A 9,468-nucleotide genomic window follows, 5' to 3' on the forward strand; every position below is an offset into this window, starting at 1 on the left:
GAGACACGTGGCATTGGCGGTGCACTCTCTCTCTCCTGTCGCGCGTGCGTGGCACGCGTCTGTCGGTGGCCAACCGAAGCGTGCCACGCGTCCCACTACGCAGCCCCCTTACCCCACCCTGACACATAACGCGCCTTGTCTGCGCGTGTGTGGCACGCGCCTGGCGGTCACCAACCAGGGCGTGCCACGTGTCTCCGGATACCCCTTTAAACAAGTGTTGAAACTCTTCAACACTTCTCTCTCCCTTTCAACATTAAACTAACCCTTTCAACACCATTATACTACATTTTCAACATTAAACACATCATATTCAACACCATTGTAACCAGTCTTAGTTAGGAGTGCAAGATCTATAGTTTGGACCAGATGTTAAATCGGATTGTGATGGATGTATCAAGAAAGAGCTATTAATTGATTTATGATCCATTAGAATGTACTAGAAAATTCCAATACATCCATAGTTCATTTACTAAAATCTATCTAATTAATCCATTAGTTTTTTTAATGGGAGTTCAATCCACCTACGGCATAATAAACATATTGTTGGTTCAAATAAATTAGATCTAGGGACTGCCGTGTGAGTCGTCTAAGAAATCACCTTAAAGATTCTCTACAGAAGTAGTTATTTGAGGAAGAGGAACTATACTCCTTAATGAAAGTTTCTATCATTCTCCAATAAACTCTTAATTATTTGCTATTGAGGGGTGAGTTAGGTATTTGAGTTCTAACGAGGAGAAAAATAGCTAAATAAATAAACGTAAACTCATAGTAAATGACTAAAAGAAATAAATAAAGGTTGAAATGAATCAAAGTAACTTGAAAATAAACAAGAGAGTAGGGGAAATTATATTTTGATTGATGATTTAATTGTGTTTGTATAAATATTAAATAATCATTTTCCTAATGAGGGCTTGAGCTACTAACCAAGTCCAATTTGTGCGCAATCCACTATAGATCGTGTGGTATCCGTTCCCATCACTTCTAGTCAACTTGGATAAGCTGGTACAGAGCTTGTCATAGCTTTTCGTTAATTATAGGAGTGACACCGTACCTAATTTTCATGGGTTCATTACAAGAAAGGTTCATTTTAGAGACCAAATATTAGTGTCGGCTGCCTATGACAGCGACGCTATATTTCTTCATTAGTGTCGGACGAGCAGACGACATAAAGCCCATACAAGGGTTTTTCTCATTGTTTTAAAATTCGGCTCGGTAATCGACTCGGTCAAGATAGTGAGTTAATGAGTCACTTGTTGAATTAGTGAATCATTGGTTCAATTGTTTGATGCGTGTCAAAGTATTTTACTTTGAATGCAGTATAAGGTGTTGAACATCAAGATCTCACAAGGACTTGATGAACAATTGATTGAAAAGAGAGTAAACAAAAGCAATTAAGGAGGGGACATGGGGTTGGTTGATTTTTTTGCAAGGTAACAAAGCGATAATTAAATAAGTTAGATTCAGAACAGAGAAAGGGTTAGTCCTCTCCTCGGATTATAACGTTCAAGTGCAACAAACCTTCATTGGTTATAAAAGATTATTTCTGCTTTCCAACAAGCCTTTGAGTTGAATTCTAACTTACAATCATGAGATGGAAATCCTGATTCTACACTGAACAATCGTTCATAATATGATTTGTTAAAGTTAAAAAGTTTGGCAATCGCTGCTTCAAAGTACAAGAACTATTTATGACCACTGAATTCTCAAAGCTAACAACCGATCGGCGTTAGAGATTTACATTCTTAGATAACGAATTCGCAATCTCTTCATCGTCTCATCATCAGTTAAAGAATCATTTAAATGACTCAACTTACTTGAATTTGAAAATCTTCAAAACCAAAATAATATTCAAGACAAGCAAGAGCTAAAGAACGTAAATCAACTTGTATAGAAAAATGGAATTGATTAAGAACTGAACCTCAGGTTTTTAAACACAATAATATTAAAAATCCTAAGACTAACTAAGGAGTTTAGTAACTCATATTAAATCTAAGAAAATAAAGATTAAAGAGGAAGAGATGGTAAGAGGTGTCTAACAAAAGTCTAAACCTCACTTATTTATACCAAAATAAACTTCTTCTCCAAGTAAACTTACTCTCAAAGTAATATATTATCTAATTCAGAAACTAATCTCAGCTGATCCAAGTCTGGGCCCAAAAGGAGTAAGTGGACCATTGCTCAACTGACCCAATTAAAGTAATGACATGTCTTCTAACTTTGGAGCTGTACGAGCCACTGTAGATGGCCGAATCTGTAAAAGTTTTACTCATGAAAGTTGTAGCTCTTCGAGTTAGCTTTTCGTAGCCTCCTACCAAGCTCAATTCTGAGCCATGTAACTCAAGTTAATATCAATTTAGTCCAGATTGATCCAGTCTCGCTGGATTAGCGATAGAAACTCTGCAAAGTAATTCTGACCAAGCTAGAGACATTTTCTACTATTTGGCTAAACATAAAAGTTATAGAGCTTTCTTCTTTCTTTCGAACGATATATTACACACCCCATTGGGACTACTAGCTTCAGATTCAATCTGATTTAGGAAAAGAGTCATAGAAGTTAAAAATAAAGAATTAAGCACTTTTCCATTTATCATCCAAATAAGCGTGAAAGGTTAGAGCATAGCTAAATCATAACAATTAAGCACAAATTAAACATAATAAAACTTAGAAGACCACACATAAAATACATCAATTATACGCTTCTCATTTGACTCGGTTTATATTAAACAAGTATAAAATTTATAATATAAATAACTATGTATGAAAATTCTATACGATATATCGTTACCATATCATATACTCCCTCCGGTCCTATTTATAAGCATGAAAGAGAAGAAAAATCTTGGTCTTTTTTATAAGAACCAAATGAAAGTTTGAGCTATATTAATTATTTTTTTCCAATGATGCCCTTATTAATTCTAACTTGTAGAATGTGTCTCATTAATTATTCTCTCTCTTTCCCACTTTCCAACACGAATAACAAAGGGTAATTTTGGAAGTTTATTTTGATTCAAGACAAATTTAATGCATTTTATCTAGTTTTACTACATTTCTTAAACTATGTGAATTTTTTTTTTGTTGCTTATAGATTGGACCGGAGGGAGTATATAGCAAAATATGAAGTCTTTCTGCAAGGACCAAAGTGGCTTAGTGGAAAGTGAACACTTATTCTCCTTCCAAGTCTTGAGCTCAACTCCTAGACATAGCAAAATATTTAAATAACTCTCAACTAAACATCATTTGACCAAATAATTAACTTTGACTGGGAATTAATACCAGTATGACCACGAAATTCAAAATTTGACTCTCAGTTGATCATGTGACGAAATAACTAACTTTGACCACGAAATTCGTTTTGACTTCACTGAGTGAACGAGTCAATGTTTGACTTACCAAGTCAAAGATGTCATATCGGGTCCAACTCTAGAACCGGTCTAGCAAGGGTCGGACTGGCTAGGGTACGGTCAAACCAGCCGGTCCGAGCTGAGTCTTTAACTATAATTTTTCTTCACAAATCTAAAAATTGTCGGCTAGTTGGCTGACGCAATTGTCCGTATAAGTTGTTGCTACTAACTTTTTCCTTTTAACATCGACTTTAGCTGATGCAAATTATAGCTATGCATTAGGAACCAATTCGAGTTTGTTGGCATAATGTGTTCATTATTTGCAACACAATTTTTACAACACTAAATAATTTTTCCGTATTTTATAATAGGGATTAGTTGATACGTGATAATTTTTTTGTTTTCGACACAATTATCACATAATCCTCTTTTCCTCCATAAAAAATAACTCAAATACATCTTGTGATTGAGTTTAATAATTGGTAGATGGTGAAGAAAAGGGAAAAAAGATGATGTTTATACTATTCCTTTTATTTACCTGGGGATTCCGGTAGGCGCTCGGGCAAGCTGTCTGAAGACTTGGGAGCCAGTAATTAAAAAGATGCGAAACAGGCTAGCTTTGTGGAAGCAAAAGTTGATTTCTTTTGGTGGTCAGATTTTCCTGATTCAGAGTGTTTTATCGGCGCTGCCTCTTTTTTTCCTATCTTTTTTTTAGGATACCTGCTTGTGTTGTGAAGGTTTGCAACAGGATTATGCGGGATTTTCTTTGGGGTGCAACTGAAGGGGGAAGACGGATTGCTTGGGTAAAATGGATTGATGTTTGCCAACCCAAAGACGTGGGAGGATTGGGTATAAAGGATCTTGACCTCTTTAATAGATATCTATTGGGCAAATGGCTTTGGCGATGGCGTACAGACAAGCAGGCTCTTTGGTGCCGAGTGATTTTTGCAAAATATGGGGAGGATCCAACTGTAAAGTTGTCCTCATGGTGGCGCAGTGTTCATGAGGCTTGTTGTTTTGATGAGATTGACTGGTTTCAGGAAGGAATTCAGAATTCAATTCGTGGTGGCGATAGCACAAAGTTCTGGTTGGATAATTGGAGCGGGGGTGGAGTTCTTCGTGAGCAATTTCCTAGGCTGTATAATTTATCAAAGTTGAAGCATAGGAATATCTCTGATTGTGGTGTCTGGGTTCAACATCAGTGGAACTGGAATTTACTGTGGCGCAGACAGTTGCTAGGGCGGGAACAAGGGTGGTTAGCTGATATGTTCGAAGTAATTTCTAGCTGTAATTTACAAGAAGGTGTTCGGGATTTGTGGGTTTGGCAACCAAGTCCAGATGGGGTTTATTCAGTACATTCTGCTTATTTATTTCTACAGGAACCTTCACTTGGCCCAGCTGAACCTGTTTTTGAGCTTATCTGGCATTCTCATGCACCTTCAAACGTCAAGGCTTTCGCTTTGCGTTGCTTGCTGGACCGTGTTCCTTCCTGTGATAATTTGATTAGGCGAGGTGTGGCCCTAGATGAGGATGCTGCGGTTTGTAGGCTTTGTGGTGGAGCCTTGGAAACAACTTTTCATCTCTTGTTTTCTTGTTCTGTTTCCTTGGACATTTGGCTTGCTTGTTACCGATGGTTAGGTTTTTGTACAGCTTTGCCAATTACACCTAAAGATCATTTACTTCAGTTTGATTTTGGAGGTTCTCAGAAGCACCGTGGTGGCTTGACCACGGTTTGGTTGGCATGTATTTGGTCCATTTGGGTGATGCGGAATGGAATTGTTTTCAGGGAAGAGGGATTTTGCATGACAACAATTTTGGAACTAGTGAGATGGAGGGCATGGCAATGGAACTCTGCTAATTTGAAGGGGTTTTCATATTCAATGTATGAATGGTGTGCAGAGCCTATAACTTGCATTCATTCTGTGTAGCTTCTGTTGGGGGTTTTTGTGGTATTAGTAGTTGGTATACTACCTTCAGTCTGCAACGTGTTGGGTAGCTGCAGTTTCTAGTTTATGTTTGTTTGGCAGCTTTCTTTTATTTTTATTTTATTTTCTGTCTTGTTTCCTCTATTGTATTGGGTTTGAAGTACCCCTTGTACTTCCATTTCAATACAAAATTTGGCTTACCTAAAAAAAAAATGAGAAATCCCCTTATTTGAGTGTTTTTTAAGGAATTAATGGGGTAAGTGTTTAAAATTTAAACCATTGAAAACTCCTAAAAAAACATATCCGGGGCCTTGGAGGTAAAAACGAAAGCATCCCACCGCTAGGCTACAACTGAGCATTTGATGGAAATGTTTCTATATATTATATATCACCGCAACTATGGGAGAAAAAAGGAATTTTGTTGTGGTATGGGTTCGAACCCGTGAACCTCTACCAAAAAATAAACGTAAGATATATGGCAATTACTTTTTTGTTACATTAGAAATATAAATTGTATCTCCAGAGATTGACCCCAACCCAACCCAACCCACAATGACAACTAATAAACCAATTAATTAGAAAATGTTGTAAGTTGTGCAATATATTTATATATTCAATTTAAGTGATTAAACCCATGACTCATTGGTTGAAACTTAAGACTCATTGATTCAGTACCTCGCTACCCGGTCAATAACTTAGTCAAGTTTTACAAGACTCATCCCACATGATGAAGTGGAGAACAGATCAAGGTATCGAATACCAAGCCATCTCGTTTTTGAAAATAAAGCCAAGAGATGGAGAGGACTCTCCGAAGATGCTGTTACGTGAGACCCACCAAAAGAAAAGGATAATTGACATCTACAAAAGACAACGATGTAGGATGAAGACAAAGTTTCCACACACATTTGAGCCTTTCGCAGTCTTTAAGAAAGGGGAGATAAACATTTGGTTCTTTTGCTTAAGGTAACCATCCAACGTCTATTACACCTTGGCCTCTCTTCCTCTTTGGTCTTTGTGGGTGTGTTTTGCATGAAAGTAAGGGAAAGTCTTGGATCCAATACTCCCTTAAAATCTATAAACACATATTCCAAGTAAACGCACATATTCTCCTTCTTTGTCCTCTTTGGGTTCTGCTTTTAATGAACATACATATCATTTGAAAGTGATGATCAAGATTGAGGGATCCAAGGCCCTTTGGTGTGCTCTGTTTTTCGGACTTAGTTTGTGTCAGTGATGACGGAGATGGAGGTACCACCACTAACAAGCCGTTAGCTAGTTACTACATGCACAAGCATGCATGCATGCTTTTGTTTTTGTGACTGTGGTGGTATCATATATTCATATGGGCTATGGGCAAGTGGTTTTTGAAGTAGAAAGGGATAGTCAAAAGAGAACTAACGCATGTGATGAATGGATCTACAAGAGACGAATAGGTCCGCTTTTGATGTTTGTTGGGTCATTTTCCTTAAAGCGTACATGTATGTGCGTGTGTGCATGTTAAGAATGAGAAAGAGCAAAATTCCCTCAAATCATGTTAGGACATCTTGTGTCACTTAATTCTTTAACACATGTTTTTTTTTATACTAGAACGATCAATTACAATTCTTTAACACAAGTAGTTTAATAACACCAAGAACAGAATATATTCTTGTTATACATGATGTAGGTGACTGGGTATGTCCATGAATAGTTTGAAATATTCACGAAACTGCTTCTTGACATCCATATAGTGACATAGTCGTTGTAAAGTACAATTCTCTAACTTTTTGGTGCATAATCAGGTTTTGAACTAAGTATCACTATCTCTAACTCGCGTGGTAAGAGTTGAAGAACAAATAAATTAGGAAGAGAAGATCTATGGTTCAATCTCTAGAAGAGAAATTTGACACATAACAATTAACATATTGCTAATATATATGGACCACCATATTATAGCATTGTCTTAATTAGATTTGTACTTCCTCCGGTCCATAATATAAGCAAAAAAATTGGTGTTTTGGTGGTCCATTATATAAGAAATAATCATTGTTTTTAAAGTGTGTTAAATATCCACTTCCAATTTTACCTTTATTTATTTAGAAAGTACTCCACTTTTCCATGTACAAGAAACATTTAATCTCCTCACTTTCCCATGTATAAGTGGTTATTTACTTGGAGAAGAGAGATGAAGGTGTTGGACCTATACTTAATTAAATGGTGTCATTAATGATTAAAGGTTGTGTAGAGAAGGGGGTGGTTTTGGGAAAAAAAAATTATGTTTCAGCTTTGTTAATTGAGATGTTATTTCTTGGTATGTGAGATATTTGGTTTTTTTGCTTATATTGTGGACCGGAGGAATTATTAGTTATCATCACACCCGGAGGAATTATTAGTTATCATCACATCCGGAACACATATTCTTTTTTTTTCGATCCTTCGTAAAATTAAAGGTCGTGTTGCTTGGATTCGAACACGCGACCCATGGCGGGGTGTAAGGGGAACACATATTCTGAACCATATATTTTGGTCAAAACTACCCTCAACAGAAAAGGCCACAACTGGTATATTATATGTTTGGGCTTGCTAGCCCTTCTCAATTTAACCATATCATTTTGCTTCGGGCTTATATTCCGTGTTTCTCCAATGGTAGTATCTAATGTTAAATACATACTCATATGAGTATCTATTACCATTGGAGTACATATTCAATTCCAACATGACAAAGATGAGTATGTGGGAATAGATACTCCACACTAGACTTGAAATGTGAGCTTGTATTTATTACAAGCACTTACAATTAATTAAAATGTAGATAAATAATAAAATATACAAATGTGATGCTGATGGTGGGATCCACTATAGAAACTTTTAAGAGTTGTTGGGTTGAAGTAAAAAATTAGTAAAATGGGGTAAATGATGTGGCATTATGGAAAATTGAAAAAATGATATGTAGATATTTTAGTGAGTATGATGGATGTAGATGATCTTATATTGTGGACCGGAGGAATTATTAGTTATCATCACATCCGGAATTATTAGAGCTATTTAGTAGGGGGGGAACACATATTCTTTTTTTTTTTCGATCCTTCGTAAAATTAAAGGTCGTGTTGCTTGGATTCGAACACGCGACCCATGACGGGGTGTAAGGGGAACACATATTCTGAACCATATATTTTGGTCAAAACTACCCTCAACGGAAAAGGCCACAACTGGTATATTATATGTTTGGGCTTGCTAGCCCTTCTCAATTTAACATTTTGCTTCGGGCTTATATTCCGTGTTTCTGATTTTATTTTATGTTTATTAATATGGCACTATATATCCATCAAAATCGACCCAAAAAAAATATATACATCAAAATTAAGCCGCTGTGGTTCCTCTTTTTCGTGTGGAGATTTATATTTGGGTTGTTAGTTGTATAATGTTGAGTCCATCAACCCAACGAATGTATAGTGGCCTTTTTGTCCATAACATATTTAATTGGTCTGATGGGAAAATTTATAGATACTCATTCACATTTAAAATGGGCATCTAAATTTATGTTGAGCGAGTTTCGGCGAGTGGGTCTCGCAGTAATGTGGTGATGAGGTGATGGCGTGCCGCAGCGGCGCTCAATTTTCATAGAGAAAAGAAAATGGATTCTGGGAAGGATGAGAGGAAGTAAGTTAAGTGTGCTTATGTTGATCAAGTGGGTGGAGAAAAGCACTTAAGCACTTGATATGGCTATGACATGAATGTGTATCCTTTCTTGGGGTTGATTTTAAGTTTCAACACCATGGTAAACTCTCTCTGCATCACCCATAATGGTCATCCAAAAGTAGACAACCCTTCTTTGGAGATGTCACTACAAAATGATTTCATGCCATTCAGCAAAGACTTAAAGCACTTAATATGGCTGACAAGCTTGCCTTCACTTTACACTTGTACATAATTTAAGAGCCTCCTGAAATCTATGCAAGCTTCATAAAGTGACTATTGCTCCACTTGAGCAAATTAAGGTAAGTAGTGTTTTTTCCCGTGTGTTGCACGAAGAATATGTCTATTGTATTTGATATATCAATTAATCATGAATGTGATTATGCGTATTTGTTTAAATCTTAGATAATTAGGGCAAATCTTTTCAAATTCGGTTTCAAGATTTGTTTTGAAATTAAGAAACACATGTCAACAAAAGATGGGTTATCTAATTCTTTTCTAATATATATTAATATATAGAGGAGGAG

This window comes from Lotus japonicus, chromosome 5, assembly GCF_012489685.1.
Source record: "Lotus japonicus ecotype B-129 chromosome 5, LjGifu_v1.2".
NCBI classification, from domain to species: domain Eukaryota; kingdom Viridiplantae; phylum Streptophyta; class Magnoliopsida; order Fabales; family Fabaceae; genus Lotus; species Lotus japonicus.